Source organism: Capra hircus, chromosome 8, assembly GCF_001704415.2.
Source record: "Capra hircus breed San Clemente chromosome 8, ASM170441v1, whole genome shotgun sequence".
In the NCBI taxonomy this organism is placed as follows: Eukaryota; Metazoa; Chordata; class Mammalia; order Artiodactyla; family Bovidae; genus Capra; species Capra hircus.
In genome coordinates this window covers 80,576,996-80,594,238 of record NC_030815.1, presented here as the reverse complement: position 1 = coordinate 80,594,238, position 17,243 = coordinate 80,576,996, and the positions used below count along the sequence as shown (strand labels likewise).

Here is a 17,243-nt window from a genome sequence, read left to right as displayed (position 1 = left end):
TCACTGGAGGCGTCAAAGAAAGATGGAGGAGGGATGCAGACCTCGTTTCTAACAGTATGGTCAGCCTGGGGCAGGCTCTATGCAGAATGCTATAATGGGCAAAGGTGACTTTTGACTGCCTGAAAAGCTCTCTTTTTTCATTCGCATAAATATTTATTGAGAACCTGCCTTGTGAAGGGCATTATTATACCAGATGCCAATGACAATCAGCAGCTTTAATTTTAGCCAACTACCTCTGATTGTCATTGGCATCGAGCCTCACAATGTCAGGCACATCGGAGGTTCTCAGTTCTGCCCCTCAGAATCCCACCAACCATCCCTCTTTACCTACTCTTTCCTTATCCCTCAACTTAAACACACGGTCCTATTCAGGCCCAGGATAGAAATTAGCTAAGGTGACAGACTGCTCTGTTCTCAGGAGAGAGGGCAGCCTTCACAGGTCACAAATGATGCAGAGCTTTTGGTTTTGTTAATTCTTCTCATTCCCAGGGTCCTAACTAGAAAAGCCCCTCGTTACTGTTCATGAGGATTTTCCCACTAGTCTCCTTGAGTAAATTCAATTTCAGCAACTTTTACTAGGCACTGACTGTGTGCTAGTTTTCCTGTCCTCTTCTAGGGGCTTGAGATGAAAAAAATAAGTAATACACTTGCACAGCTCCTAGAAAGCTCACAATCCATTACAGGGAGACCATACAAACATTTAAGATACAGTACTACATGTGCTATAATCAACACACTTCTTAAAGGTGATAAAGACACACAAAAGAAAGCAATTAAATCTAGCCAGGGCAAGCAGGAAAGTCAAACGGAGAGAGTGATGTGTGAGGTGGCTTTGAGAGATGGGCTGGAACTCTCCAGGTGGACAAGGTATGGTGTGTCAGATAGAGGGTAACAGCATAAACTGAGGTGAGGGGTGCCAGGGAACAGGGGCAGAGGCAAAGGGGTGCAGGGGAAGTGGTTGGCTATAAGGAGGGGGCTGGACATGGGTTCAAAATCCTACATCATTCTATAGATCATGGGCTTTATTCTGTGGCCAGGAGGCAGCCATCAGAGATATCTTCTAAAGCTTTCTTGAGATATGACTCATATACCATGCAACTGACTCTTTCAAAGTCTACGATTCAGTGGTTTTTAGTATATTCACGGAGTGTGAAACTACTACCATAATCTAATTTCAGAACATTCTCATGGTTCCAAAAGGCACCTTGTGCCCATTGGTAGCCATGCCTCGTTCCTTGACACTGGGAGGCAACTGCTAATCTGCTTTCTGTCTCTATAGATTTGCCTATTCTGGACATTTCATATTCATCAGATCATACGATATGTGGTCTTTTGAGACTGCCTGCTGTCACTTGGTATAATGTTTCAAAGGTTCATTCACCGTAGCAAGTATTAGTGCCTCTGTATTTTTTTAATTGCCAAATATCAGTTCATTGTAATAGATATACCACATTTTTTGTTTGTTCATTCATCAGGTGATGGATATTTGGGTTGTTTCAATCTTTTTGGCTACTGTGAATAATGCTGCTATATATTTCATGAGTAAGTTACGTGGACATACATTTCCATTTTTCTTAGATATAATCTGAGGAGTGAAAATGGTTAACTCTGTGTCGAACATTTTGAGGAATGAAAGAAAGAGAAAGAAAGAGAAAGAAAGATAGTGAAGTGGTTCAGTGGGGTTTTGCTACCCCATGGATTGTAGCCTGCCAGGCTCCTCCATCCATGGGATTTTCCAGGCAAGAATACTGGAGTGGGTTGCCATTTCCTTCTCCATTTGAGGAATGGCTGAACTGTTTTCCAAAGTAGTGGAACCATTTTATATTCTTACTGGCAATGTAACTATGCTACATAACACTGTAATTACAATGTAAGGTTTTGGAAAATGTTCCAGCTTCTCCAAAACCTCCACCAACATTTGACATTGTCTTTGTTTTATTATGGTCATCCTGTTTATGTGTGTGTTAGTCACTCAGTCGTGTCTGATTCTTTGCAACCCCATGGACTATAGCCCTCCAGGTCCCTCTGTCTGTAGGATTCTTCCAGCAAGAATATTGAAGTGAGTTGCCAGTTCCTTCTCCAGGAGATCTTTCTGATCTAGGGACTGAATCCAGGTCTCCCACACTGCAGGCAGATTCTTTACTGTCTGAGCCACCAGGGAAGTTCCATGGTTATCTTACTGGATATGAAATGGTCTCACTGTGGTTTTGATTTCTAGAGATACCTAATGATGAGTGATGTTGAGCATCTTTTCATATGCTTATTAATCACAGATTTTTAAGTAAGAGATGTAGATGTTTTATAATAAATTTGGGGGTGAGTCGGATGGGAGGGAAACTAGAGGCTGTTCTAATAACTCAGGGGAGAGTTAATGAGGCCCTGGGTCAGGGGAAGAAGAGAGGGACTCAGAGCTCTTTCAGAACCAGAATCCATAGGACTTAATGACAGATTGACTGAGTAGCGCAGTGGGGAGTGAGGGGAGAAGGAAGTAGCAAGGGTGGTGCTAAGCTCTCCAGGCTGGACAACCAGGAAGATGGCGAAACCATGAACTGTGCTAGAGAAGGAGAAGGCAGAAGTAGATTGGGGGGCAGAAGTAGATTGGGGAAGGCGAGATTATGAGTTCAGAGAGGACATGTTAGGCTTGGGGTACCTGGAAAGATTGCTGTGGATGGAGATGTTGGGTAGGCAACAGGAGAAGCAATCATGGAGCTGCAGAGAGACTGAGAGGTAAAGCTGTAGGGACATCAATATATTGGTAGCTGATGGTTGAGGAGCATGCGCTGTTTATATATGAAGGGATTTTGTGAATTAGGAAGCTTCTGCAGAGTCCTTTCAGTGACAAGTAGAGAAATGGAAAGTAGACGAAAGAGATCTGAAAAGGGAATGCAAGTCATGGAAAAAAAAGGGACAGATAAACAGTGCTTCCCATCTCCATGGAAATCCTTCCCAGTGCATCTGTTAGATACCTGTGTGTCAAGGCGCATCAAGACAACTCCTGTCCCTTCAGAGAAAGACGTGGCACTCAAGGGGTAAAAGAGGTAAGGTGAATACAGCTCTCCTGCTGGGCAGGTTGCCCTGGCAACAGAGAACTACTGCCTGTCAAAGAGCCAGGACTTTGAGCCTTGCCTTCCATGTCTCCGCCTCCTCACTCCAATAGAGTTTTCAACAAAGTAAAAAACAGGGAAAACAAAAGGGAGTTATATTTCAAATAAAGCACTTCCTTTTTAAGAATTTGTTATGGGCACACAGCCTTTGAGAAAGATGGGCATGAGATCAAGTGGAACCTAACCATCCAGGGACAAACTGGTATATTTTTCAGGCCTGAACAAATTTCATGGAGGGGTGGTGGTGCCAGGAAGTTTGAACTGTAACTATTTAGTGTCAAAAGATTAGAGAACCAAGAAAAAAATCCTTCTAAACCCAGAGCAAGATTACCTCTCCAGACTTGTGTTATATTTTCCATCCACGTTTGGGTACAAGGAGGCTGCTCACTGAGATAGAATGAAAAGGTTCCCTTGTCAATTGGCTTCTAGTCTGGTTTGGCAACAAGCAGCACCAGGAGAGAGGGAGAGTGAGGCAACTCTGCTTCCCCTGCCAGAGGGAAAGCTGAGGGAGGGCTGAGTCCCTCTGCTGAGTGCTCGGCTCAGGTCAGGTGGGCTTTCTCTCCAGGAAGCTATCCTTTCCAGGTTCCCCAAACCACTCTCTCTCCTACCCCCCTCCTCACTCCCCGACCTAAGGGTGGTGAGAGCGGCATGCTATCACTAGTCCTAGGATGTTTCCTTATCACTTATTTTCCCTTGGACACACTTTTACTAACAGTCGCTATTAAATGTTCTTCAAATTTCCCTGTTCCCTGCTTCCTGGTAGGATTCAGACTGACTCAGATCCTAATGTTAAAGGTGTTATTCCTTACCCTCTAAGAGCCTTAGTCAAGAGTACGTTTCCTGAAGCCCAAGCAAGCCGATCAGTATCTCACAAAGAAAAATACGGTCAACTGGCTCTTGAGCCACACGTGACTCTTCCACCACATAGCGTTCTTCTGGCCCTATCTGCACACATTTATTAGGTCAAGAATAGTCTTAGGGGCTGTGGAAGCCAAAGCAGGACATGGTCTTGTGCTCAAAGAGACATTGAGGGGGGCAAATGTGCACACGAGAGCCCTCACACAGCCTCCTGAACTCCATCATTCCCATGGGAACACGAGAGCGTTTTCTGCTCTCTCCCAGCACCATGGAAATGCTAAGAGATGAGGGGCAGGAATAACATGACTGCTGGAGAAACAGCACCAAAGAGAGAAACCGAAAGGTCTTCAAAGTCCAGACTGGCTTTCAAAAGCTGCTATGTCACTGCTTTGAAATTGAGAGCAGCAAAGCGCAGCTCAGGAGCCACTAGAACATGAGAATGCTGCCCTCAGGGTCACGTCCAAGTTGACTGCAGCCCTAGAAAAGGAAGAGGGTTGGGGGCAGGCCTGGAATGTCCTCCCTGCTCCATAGTGGTCTTTCATTTCAGCCACCCTCCCCCAACCCCCAAAGATGACAGCTTAGAAAAGATGGGTGATAGGCCTTGTTGGCTAAGTCCTGCAGGTGCTCAGCAGAACTTCAGGACTCAAACGAAACACTTCTCTCCCCCAGAAGCTATCTGAGAATTAGAATTCCCAACTGCTCAATGTGGACTGACATGCACAGCTTTCCAGATCTGGAGGCTGATGACAACACCACCCTGCTGGGCTTGTGTCCAAGGACTGAGTGAGAAAACATAAAGCAGGGTCCCCCCCCGTGGCTAACTGACCCAATGAAGACTCCAGTGAAGTGCGCGTCCCTTTCTTCTCCAAGGAAGCCTCTCTCATCCTCTATCCTGTCTCTCATGGAAGTCTGTAAAGATCCACGTCCATTGGATGTGCCTCAAAACAAGTGAACAGGGTTCCCTGCTGGCTCAGTGGTAAAGAATCCGCCTGCTGATATAGGTAACATGGGTTCAACCCTGTCCCCAGCTTCCTGTCCCCAAAGCAGACCCCCAACCATTGCCTCAGAATTCTGGGCTCAGCGTGCCTGGACATGCAGGGCTGTATGACCAGCATGGAGGAAAGCAGGCTGAAGGTCTGGGATGAACTTGGACCACAAACTAGCAGCCCTCAACCCGGGAGGGACCTGGGCTCTAGGGGCAGACACGCAGCTGAGCATTGCAGGGAGGCTGTGATTATGTCCGGGATGGCCCCACCATGGACAGAAGAAACCAGAGCAGCAAGGAGAGGGAACAGAGCAAGAGGAAACCAGAATGCCTGGGTGGGTGGGTGGGTGGGGGGGTGGGGGACAGTTATAGCCACAGTTCCACAGAGTAACCTTCTCTTACATCCTCTTCAGGTTGATGGTTAGAAGAGGGGTTAACCAACACAGGAAGAATAATAAGATCTGTGACATGACTGTGAGCTTCCAAGAGGAAGTGTGAATGATTCCCAGGAATTTGCAGTACCCTGCTGCTGCTGCTGCTAAGTCGCTTCATTCGTGTCCTACTCTGCGCGAACCCAGAGATGGCAGAACACTGGAGTGGGTTGCCATTTCCTTCTCCAATGTGTGAAAGTGAAGTCGCTCAATCGTGTCTGACTCTTAGCGACCCCATGGACTGCAGCCCACCAGGCTCCTCCATCCATGGGATTTTCCAGGCAAGAGTACTGGAGTGGGGTGCCACTGCCTTCTCCATGCAGTACCCTATATCATCATAAAGTAGAATCTGTGGTCCCTTAGGAGGGATTAAGAATAGCCCATCCCCAGAGCTCTAGAAGCCTGTGAGGCTGGCAGGCAGCAGTGTTACCCCAGTTTACCAAGCTTTAACTAAAAGTATACACCTTTCTTGGAGACAAGCAAAAACTTCAATACTCACTACCTATAATTTAGGTATATTAAGCCAGTATATTTAGCCAGATACTAAAATTATGAATATACGATAAAAACTACACACCTATGAATTCACAGATACTATATGTGGTCCACTTTTATGACTTTCATTGTCCCACTTCTTTTAAGGCCATCTGGAAATCAATTAATCCATTTAAGTGAGTAAAAATGCCCATTTAATAAACACTAAGGAAACACTTTCAACTGAACTGGTAAGAAGTAAGAGCATGGGGGAAATCATACATATGGGGTTTTATTTCTCAAGAGAATGCCTGAGTGGAAAATAACCTATTCTACACCATTTAATTCTGTTGTGAAAGGTTGCAACTGTTGCCAAATGCATTTCAGTTCTCTGTTCTTGCCTAATAGTAGATATCTGAGGAGCCAGATGCCAAAAGTGTAACCCAGATCAGTTCTTGAAATTACCTTTGTGAATAAAAAAACAAGAGTTCAAAAAGTCAAAAGAGCTGGCTGGAGCTCAGAGAAGAAAGAACAAATGTAGCTGCAGGAGAAAAAAAAAAGAGAGACAGAGAAAGGAAAGCATTTAAATTTGAGTGTGCTTTTGAGTCTTGGGAGAACCAGGAGAGCAGCAGAGAGTAGCGATGGGGGGCTGGAAGGCCCCGGGCATCAGACACACCCCGTTTACCATGATCACTTATGTCCCTACAAATGCTTTCAACTTAGTACAACTTTGCCACTTAGGCAGCAGCTTGAAACCATCACTTTAATCACTGCATTTGCTTCCTGAAAGGCTCCTGCAATTCTGGATTTGCTGACAGGGCAGCATGAACCCAATCCACATGCATCCACTGTGCTGATACACATGGAAAAATCATATTTATATTCTTATTGGTGTGTATCTCAGTCTGGCTACAAGAGATTGAGCCAGCTTAACAATGATCCCACATAAAGTGATCTAATATTGCACAAACGTTTGACTACAACTCAGCAGTTGTTTGCAATGAACAAACTGAATTCCAGAAATTATTAACTTATACAAAGTGGGGGGAAAAAAAGAGCTAAGAAGAGAGGGTTGTTGTTCCATAGGTATAGAGTTTCTATTCTGCGAGATGAAAAAGTTCTGCAGATTTGATGCACAGGTGAATACATAACACTATTGAAGTGTATACTTAAAAGTGGTTAATTAAGATGGTCAATTTTACGTTATGTGTTTTCTACCAGACTGAAAAACTAATAAAATTTACTTTATTAAATGCAAAAAAAGAGTGCATTAATTTCATGTCCCATACTTGGCTAAAACCACTAATTAAATGGAATTTCCTGTGAAAAAGAGAAAATCAGAGAGAAAGAGAGAGAAAAAGCTTACTCCGATATAAAGTGCAGTGAAAGTTGCTCAGTCGTGTCCAACTCTTTGTGACCCCATGGATTATACAGTCCATGGAATTCTCCACACCAGAATACTGGAGTGGGTAGCCCTTCCCTTCTCCAGGCGATCTTCCCAACCCAGGGATTGAATCCAGGTCTCTGGCATTGCAGATGGATTCTTTACCAGTTGAGCCACAAGGGAAGCCCAAGAATACTGGAAGTAGCCTATCTCTTCTTCAGAGGATCTTCCTGACCCAGGAATTGAACTGGGGTCTCCTGCATTACAGAGAGAGTCTTTACCAACTGAGATATCAGGGAAGCCCCTCTCCAATATAAAGACCAGCTTTAAATTCCAATCAGAACAAATAAAGGAGAAAATTTAAGGTTGGAGAGCCCAAACTGGCTTGATTTCTTTGCAACAGTCCACTGTGACAATGACATGGCAATTCCAAGATTTTTACTTTAAAAATCTTAACGGGGTAACCTATCAGACAGGTCACCCAACGTTCAGGTGTCCCTCCTGAAGCAGGCCGTGATGGGTGAGGTCCACTCCTGCTGTAGGCAGACCTAGAATCATTCAACCCACTGCAGTCCTCCTCTGCTCAGGCCTCCAGTCGGGAGGAAGATTCATACATCCCATTGTTTTCCGGTTGCCCAATGGAACTACCGCAATTAGGTATTTTATTTTGTTATTAACTGGCTTACAGAAGTTTAGATTAACATGTGAGCAGGCTCCGAGTCCAACTAGGAGCCTAGCAGTTTTCTGTTCAACTAGTGCTTCTGTGTTAGTTTTCTAGGGCTGCTGTAACAAAGCGCCATACAGTGGGTGCCTTAAAAAACAAACTGATCGTCTCACAATTCTGGAGGCCAGATGTCAGAAAGCAAGGTGTGGGTTGTGGTCTTGGTTCCTTCTGAGGGTTTCAGAGGGGAATCTGTTCCAGGCCTCTCCCCTAGTAGTGTGTGGATGTTACTGCCCCATCACTGCAACCCTCCATCCCCACCCACATGGTCTTCCTCTTATAAGGATGCCAGTCACATGGGAGCACAGGAGTCACATGCAGTCACAAGGAGCCTGCTCAACTCCAGGATGACCTCATCCTAACTAATGACACCTGCAAGGACCCTAGTCACCAATAAGGGGACATTTTGTGGTAAAAGGGATGAGGACTTCAACATATCATTTGGGGGCAGGGGAGACAACTCAACCTACAACAGCTTCTCCAAAGATGACCCCTAGGGATTTACAGGTGGGGCAGTGGTGAAGAAACCACCTGCCAACGCAGGAGATGCAAGAGAGGTGGGTCCAATCCCTGGATTGGGAAGATCCCCTGAAGGAGGAAGTGGCACCCTGCTCCTTGCCTGGGAAATCCTATGGAGAGAGAAGTCTGGTGGGAAAAGGTCAGACATGACGGGGTGACCAAGCACCCACACAATAATATATAAAAACAAGAGTTTTTCAAAAGATGAACTCTAAGACCAGCAGTGTCGGCATCACCCGGGAATTTGTTTGCAATGTAAATTCCTGGACATTATCGCAGACATACTGACTCAAATCTTGGAAGTGCAGCCAAATAACATATATTTTAACAAGGCTTCAGGAGATTCTGAGGCACGCTAGAGTTTGAGAACCACTGATAAACCATAGTGTACATTAAAAAAAATCATTTTGTAATGCTAAGTGTGTAACTTGCCCTTCCAACAGAGTTGCTAGCCTTCTGGGGCTATCTCTGACTGTATTAATCACATATTGCTATACACAAAAGAGGTAAGAATCTGAAGTTCTATGAAGGCCACATGTGACCTTCCAGGAAGGTTTTATTTTGTCTGCTTGTAAGTATTATGAATTAACTGCCAAAATTAAAAGCCTAGATACCAGACTTTTCTTGGAAAAAACTGCAAGATCTGGCAACACTGGATCCAATAACCCACATGGCAACAATCCACTGTTGAGTGGCCGAGGGTTTCAACCAGCCACAGTCCTTATCATTTCCTCATACATCACCAATACTGAGACTCCGTGCAGACCAATCTCACTCATTTACGTCACCTGTCCGGCCCCTAAGGGCATTTGGATTTCACTCATGTCTGGGCAGGGGCTTCCCAGGTGGCACTAGTGGTAAAGAACCCGCCTGCCAATGCAGGCGACATAGAGATGCCGATTCAATCCCTGGGTCAGGAAGATCCCCTGCAGGAGGGCATGGCAATCCACTCCAGTATTCCTGCCTGGAGAATCTCATGGACAGAGGAGCCTGGTGGGCTACAGGGTCACAAGGAGTCGGACACAAATGAAGCAACTTAGCATGCATGCACACACGTCTCGGCAGAGGGAAACTAAATTATCCACAGCCTGAAATACTTAGCTGTTTCTGAGCAGCAAGTGTAGAACAGAATTCTAGAGCCAGTGTCTCTGATTAGTGCTGACTTTGTTTGGCTTCACTTTCCACCAGGTAATGGAGCAAGTTATAAAATGACACAAATACTGAAGATCAAAGTTTTGCAATGACTTGCCCATGTGACAATGCATGAGTGAGCTATAATATGACAAGAAGAGATTTTCATTAAGGAACAAAGGGATGTGGAGGATATGAAATTGTGATTTTTGAGACTATGTGCCTCATTCATGTACATGCTCTGCTGAGTTGCAACAGCATATCAGCTTTGTTTCCAGAGAAGCATGTGGAGAAAAAGTCACTCTTCAAAAATACTTACAGAAATTCTAAGCAAAATCCTGGAGTAGAATTTGAACAAATTTGCCTTTAACACCAAGCATTTTCTGTACATGGAGAAGGCAATGGCACCCCATTCCAGTACTCTTGCCTGGAAAATCCCATGGATGGAAGAGCCTGGTAGGCTGCAGTCCATGGGGTCGACTGAGCAACTTCACTTTCACCTTTCGCTTTCATGCACTGGAGAAGGAAATGGCAACCCACTTCAGTGTTCTTGCCTGGAGAATCCCAGGGACGGGGGAGCCTGGTGGGCTGCCATCTATGGGGTCGCACAGAGTCGGACACGACTGAAGTGACTTAGCAATAGCAATAGTTTCTGTACAAAGGACACAGAAGGCACCATTTTTGCATTTTGCCAAGATCCCTGGGAGTAGCTCATGAAATACTGAGGGGAGTGGGGGTTTGGGGTCTCTGTCTCAGTGGTAAGGACAAGTCCAGAGAGTGGTGGTGGGAACTCACACATCCACGTGGAGACAGGCTTCAATAACAGAAGTTTCAACAAGGGAACACACTTCATCGGGAAGCCTGAAGGAAGTTCTACTCACCATGGAGTTCATCCCAAATATATATTTAAAAAATATATATGTAATATATATATTTCTTAAAATTTTAATATATTATTTAATATATTTGTTTTGTATATTTTTATAAATATTTAAAATATATTTAAATATATATATTAAAAAAATAATACACTCAAAGATTACTGAACCAGAGGATACAGACAAAACAACACTGTGAGTTGCAGGGCTACTTTCTGACAAATTCTTATGTTTTATTCTCTCCTTAACTATCACTGCATCCCAGCACCCATAAGAAAGGAAAGAGAAGATGGAATATGTCACTGATGACTAAATGTTCTTTAAAACTGTTAGAATTTACAACAAGCTTGATTTTCTCAAAGGCAAAGACGACTCTCTCAGAAAGACCTAATATTTTGAATAGTGTATTAAAAGTTAAAACATTTCTTTATGACAAAATAAATACATATACAAAATGGGACAGATTTGAGATATGAAAACAACAGTGTACTTTCTCTCCTTAGTCTTTGGTATCACTGTATTAGTTAGGGTTCCCCAGAAACACAGAACCAATAGGATGCACATATGTAAAGGGAGGAACAGATGTATTTTAAAGAAGTGGGTCATGCCATCATGGGCTGACAAGTCCCGAGACCTGCAAGGTGAGTTGGCTGGAAGTAGCTGGTGACCCAGGAGAGTCAATGCGTTAGTTTCAGTGTAAAGGCGGGAAAAAGCAATGTACCTGCTAAAGGGCTGTCAGGTAAGAGGAACTCCCTCTTATTCAGAGTAAAGTCAGCCTTTTTTGCTCCATGCAGACCCTGATTAGATGAGGCCTACCATCAATGGGGAGGGCAATCCGCTTTGCTCAGTCTACAATTCAGATGTTAACCTCATCCAGAAACACCCTCAAGACACAATCCAGAATAATGTTTAACCAAATCCTGAGACACCCTGTGGCCCAGTCAGTTGACACATAAATGTAATCATCATGGCTCCCCACATGCCCAATGGGTGAAAAAGCAAAGATAATCACCTCACAGAGATTTTCGAATCTGTGAGGAGCAAATATCCAAGGAAGACAAACATGTGTCTGACTCTGTGGAGAGGAGCCCATCTCCTGAGGCTCATCCGGCCCCTTCCACCTAATAGCTGCTCTTTGTAAGCTCACTCAACTTTTATTCAAGATCAGTTCTGTTCAGTTCAGTCGCTCAGTCGTGTTCAACTCTTTGCGACCGCATGGAATGAAGCACGCCAGGCTTCCCTGTACATCACCAATTCCTGGAGTTTTTTCAGACTCATGTCCATTGAGTTGGTGATGCCATCCAACCATCTCATCCTCTGTCATCCACTTTTCCTCCTGCCATTAATCTTTCCCAGCATCAGGGTCTTTTCAAAGGAGCCAAAGAATTGGAGTTTCAGTTTCAGCATCAGTCTTTCCAATGAATATTCAGGACTGATTTCCTTTAGGATGGACAGGTTGGATCTCTTCGCTGTTCAAGGGACTCTCAAGAGTCTTCTCCAACACCACAGTTCAAAAGCATCAATTCTTTGGTACTCAGCTTTCTTTACACTCCAACTCTCACATCCATATATAACTACTGGAAAAACCATAGCTTTGACTACATGGACCTTTGTTGGCAAAGTAATGTCTCTGCTTTTTAATATGCTATTGAGGTTGGTCACAACTTTTCTTCCAAGAAGCAAGTGTCTTTTAATTTCATGGCTGCAATCACCATCTGCAGTGATTTTGGAGCCCCCACAAAACAAAGTCTGCCACTGTTTCCACTGTTTTCCCATCTATTTGCCGTGAAGTGACGGGACCAGATGCCATGATCTTCATTTTCTGAATGTTGAGCTTTAAGCCAACATTTTCACTCTCCTCTTTCACTCTCATCAAGAGGCTCTTTAGTTCCTGCTCACTTTCTGCCACAAGGATGGTGTCATCTGCATATCAGAGGTTACTGATATTTCTCCCAGAAATCTTGATCCCAGCTTGTGCTTCTTCCAGCCCAGCGTTTCTCATGATGTACTCTGCATATAAGTTAAATAAGCAGGGTAACAATATACAGCCTTGACATACTCCTTTCCCTATTTGGAACCAGTCTGTTGTTCCATGTCCAGTTCTAACTGTTACTTCCTGACCGGCATACAGATTTCTCAGGAGGCAGCTCAGGTGGTCTGGTATTCCATCTCTTTCAGGATTTTCCAGTTTGTTGTGATCCACACAGTCAAAGGATTTGGCATAGTCAATAAAGCAGAAATAAATGTTTTTTTAGAATTCCCTTGCTTTTTTGATGACCCAGCAGAGGTTGGCAATTTGATCTTTGATTCCTCTGCCTTTTCTAAAACCAGCTTGAGCATCAGGAAGTTCATGGTTCATGTATTGTTGAAGCCTGACTTGGAGAATTTTGAGCATTACTTTAATAGCGTGTGAAATGAGTACAATTGTGCAGTAGTTTGAGTATTCTTTGGCATTGCCTTTCTTTGGGATTGGAATGAAAACTGACCTTTTCCAGTCCTATGGCCACTGCTGCTTCTTTCAAATTTGCTGGCATATTGAGTGCAGCACTTTAACAGCATCGTCTTTCAGGATTTGAAATAGCTCAACTGGAATTCCATCACCTCCACTAGCTTTGTTCATAGTGATGCTTCCTAAGGTCCACTTGACTTCATATTCCAGGATGTCTGGCTCTAGGTGAGTGATCATACCATCATGATTATCTGGGTGGTGAAGATCTCTTCTGTATAGTTCTTCTGAGTATTCTTGACACCTCTTCTTAATCTCTTCTGCTTCGGTTAGGTCCATACCACTTCTGTCCTTTATTATGCTCATCTTTGCATGAAATGTTCCCTTGGTATCTCTAATTTTCTTGAAGAGACCTCTTAGTCTTTCCCATTCTACTGTTTTCCTCTATTTCTTTGTACTGATCACTGAGGAAGGCTTTCTTATCTTTCCTTGCTATTCTTTGGAACTCTGCATTCAAATGGGTATATCTTTCCTTTTTGCTTCTCTTCTTTTCACAGCTATTTGTAAGGCCTCCCCAGACAGCCATTTTGCTTTTTTGCCTTTCTTTTTCTTGGGGATGGTCTTGATCCCTGTCCATAGTCCATCAGGCAATCTGTCTATCAGATCTAGTCCCTTAAATCTATTTCTCACTTTCACTGTATAATCATAAGGGATTTGATTTAGGTCATACCTGAGTGGTCTAGCAGTTTTCCCTACTTTCTTCAATTTAAGTCTGAATTTGGCAATAAGGAGTTCATCATCTGAGCCACAGTCAGGTTCGGTCTTGTTTTTGCTGACTATAGAGTTTCTCCACCTTTGGCTGCAAAGAATATATCAATCTGTTTTCAGTGTTGACCATCTGGTGATGTCCATGCGTACAGTCTTCTCTTGTGTTTTTGAAAAAGTGCTTGCTCTGACCAGTGTGTTCTCATGGCAAAACTCTATTAGCCTTTGCCCTGCTTCATTCCATATTCCAAGCCCAAACTTGCCTGTTCCTCCAGGTGTTTCTTGACTTCCTACTTTTGCATTCCAGTCCCCTATAACAAAAAGGACATCTTTTTTGGGTGTTAATTCTAGAAGGTCTTATAGGTCTTCATAGAACCGTTCAGCTTCAGCTTCTTCAGCATTACTGGTCAGGACATAGACTTGGATTACTGTGATATTGAATGGTTTGCCTTGGAAACGAGCAGAGATGACTAGGTCATTTTTGAGATTGCATCCAAGTACTGCATTTCATGCTCTTTTGTTAACTATGATGGCTACTTCGTTTCTTCTAAGGGATTCTTGCCCACAGTGGTAGTTATAATGGTAATCTGAGTTAAATTCACCCATTCCAATCTATTTTAGTTTGCTTCCTAAAATGTTGACGTTTACCCTTGCCATCTCCTGTTTGACCACTTCCAATTTGCCTTGATTCACGGACCTAACATTCCAGGCTCCTATGCAATATTCAGGATCACTGCACAATAAACTATGTAGAGCTGTGTGCCACTATGCACCTGACTGAATGGCTACAATTAGAAATAGATATTGACAATAAAAAGGGCCGATGGAACAACTAGAACTCCAACCCTTTGCTGGAAAGGCTGTAAACTGGTGCAGCCACTTTAGAAAAAAGTTTGGCAATTTCTTATAGAATTAAATATACTCATTACATGACCCAGAAATCCCACTCCATTGTATTTACCCCAAATAAATGAAAACTTACATCCACACACACATCTGTATGTGAATATTTACAGTAGCTTTATTCATGATCACCAAATACTAGAAACAACCCAAATGTCCTTTAATGGGTGAACAGATTGAAAAACTGCATACAATGGCATACTACTCAGGATTAAAAATGAAAAACTGACTCATGCCTGAATCTCAACAGCATTATGTTGAGTGAAAGGAATTGGTCTCAAAAGATTGAATATAGGTCTACTTAAATAATTTTTGAAAACATAAAACTATAGTGACAGAGAATGGCTCAGCGACCACCAGAGAGTATGGAGTGGAAGGTGGGTGTGACTCTAAGGGGTGAGTACAAGGGCGTTATGGGGGCAAATGGACTATTCTGAATCTTGCTTTGAGAAGTGGTTATACAAATCTTTCATAGAATTATACAACTCTCCTCCAACACCAAATTTACTATATAATAATTTTAAAACAAGTGGCTAAAGAAATTGCATGTCATCTACTTTATGCAGAGGATAAATGCATCTAATGGAAAATTTCTATGAACTGGGAGTCAGTCAACAGAAGTTGAACTGAGACTATATACACACAGGTAGCAGTAACGCCTCACCATCATTTGTACATTCTGATATACAAAGGGAGCAAATGACATTCTTGAGTTACTAAGCGTGCAGGCATGCCCAGTCACTCCGTCATGTCTGACTCTTTTGCCACCCCATGGACTATAGCCTGCTAGGCTCCTCTGTCCATGGGATCTCCCAGGCAAGAATACTGGAGTGGGTTGCCATTTCCTTCTCCAAGCGATCTTCTTGACCCAAGGATTAAACGCATGTCTTCTGTGGCTCCTCCATTAGTAGGCAGAGTCTTTACCACTGAGCCACCTGGGCAGGCTGACTTACCAGGCATGACCTGGTAATTCTCTGAAACGGCAAAACAGTTGCGATCTATATAATTCCTTCCCCAGGAACTTTGCATTCATGGTCTCTGACAACAGCCGTAAGGGAGAAAATTTAGGTTTAGAGATACATGGTAAGGGCTTCCTGGGTTGCTCAGCTGGTAAAGAATCTGCCTGCAATGCAGGAGAACCTGGTTCAGTTCCTAGGTTGGGAAGTTCTCCTGGAGAAGGGATAGGCTACCCAATCCAGTGTTCTTGAGCTTACCTGGTGGCTCAGATGGTAAAGAATCTGTCTGCAACGCAGGAGACCTGGGTTCGATCCCTGGGTTGGGAAGATTCCCTGGAGGAGGGCATGACAACCCACTCCAGTATTCTTGCCTGGAGAATCCCTATAGGAGGAGGAGCTACAGTCCATGGGGTTGCAAAGAGTTGTACACAACTGAGTGACTAAGCAAAGGACACAGATGGGAAAGGATTTGCTCTGGATTTTGATCTCGGGTCTGTCTAGTTTTCAAATCACCATACAAAGTCACAGCAAAGATTACACTCTGATTCCTCTCTTTTTTCTGCAGAACCCTGAGCAGCCCTCTAATCCTCTGTGCTCTTAGAGTCCTGCTCTTCCTTTAAAGCTGTGGTTCTCAATGGGGGAGAAGGGAAGAGTCTGTACCCAGGGGACATGTAGTAACATCTGGAGGCATTTTTAATCATGACAGCTAGGGGAGAGGATGCTCTCTGGTGGGTAGAAGCCAGAGATGTTGCCAAACATCCTACAATACATAGGACAGTCCCCTGAATGATTATGCAGCCCAATATGTCACTAGTGCAGAGGCTGAGAACTTCCCAGAAACATGTATTAAACACATCCATGGAGAAGACTCTTGAGACAGCAAGGAGATCAAAGCAGTCAATCCTAAAGGAAATCAACCCTGAATATTCATTGGAAGGACTGATGCTGAAGCTGAAGCTCCAATACTTTGGCCACCTGATGCTAAGAGCTGACTCACTGGAAAAACCCTGATGCTGGGCAAGATTGAGGGCCGGAGAAGGGTGAGATACAGCACAAAATGGTTGGATGGCATCACCGACTCAATGGACATGAGTTTGAGCAAATTCAGAGAGGTGGTGAAAGACAGGGAGGCCTGGCGTGCTGCAGTCCATGGGGTTGCAAAGAGTTGGACACGACTGAGCAACAAATAAGCCAGACACTTTGCTAGCTATGTTTATATTCTCATCTCACATATCTCCTCAAAATCCTTCTGGGTATTAATTGATCCCAATTTATAGTTAAGGTTCCTGTTCAGATGCATAAAGGAACATGCTCAGAGCCCAGTGATGAGACAAGAAGCAAGTGGGTATCCCAGGCCCTTGTGACTGCAAAGCACAGGTCCTCACAGTGAGGTGCCAAGCCCTCTGTATACCTCCCCTCACTTCCATCTTCTCTGGGCTCAAAAATCACCTCTTAGCCCTGAGAGATCTGCAAATAAGAGGGAGCTGCTGGGCTGGCAAAAGGGTACATCTGAATTTCAGAGGCTCCAGGAAATGGGTGGGGCCTGTCATCACTAATAACCACCCAGGATTGCTCCATCCATCCCTCCCTCAGCCCCCAGGGTGATGATGTCTGTCCTCCACCCAAACCGTCCAGAGACACTCCCAGCTGCATGTTCTTGGATGACTTCCTCTCCTCTCCCACCAGCC

The 17,243-nt window shown here is 44.0% G+C and overlaps 1 protein-coding gene across 6 annotated transcripts in view; it reads right to left on the bottom strand.

The window, feature by feature from the left end:
- Positions 1 to 17,243, bottom strand: part of DAPK1 (death associated protein kinase 1) — a 206,536-nt gene that overhangs the window by 78,611 nt on the left and 110,682 nt on the right. The gene's annotated exons all lie outside the window — the stretch shown is intronic.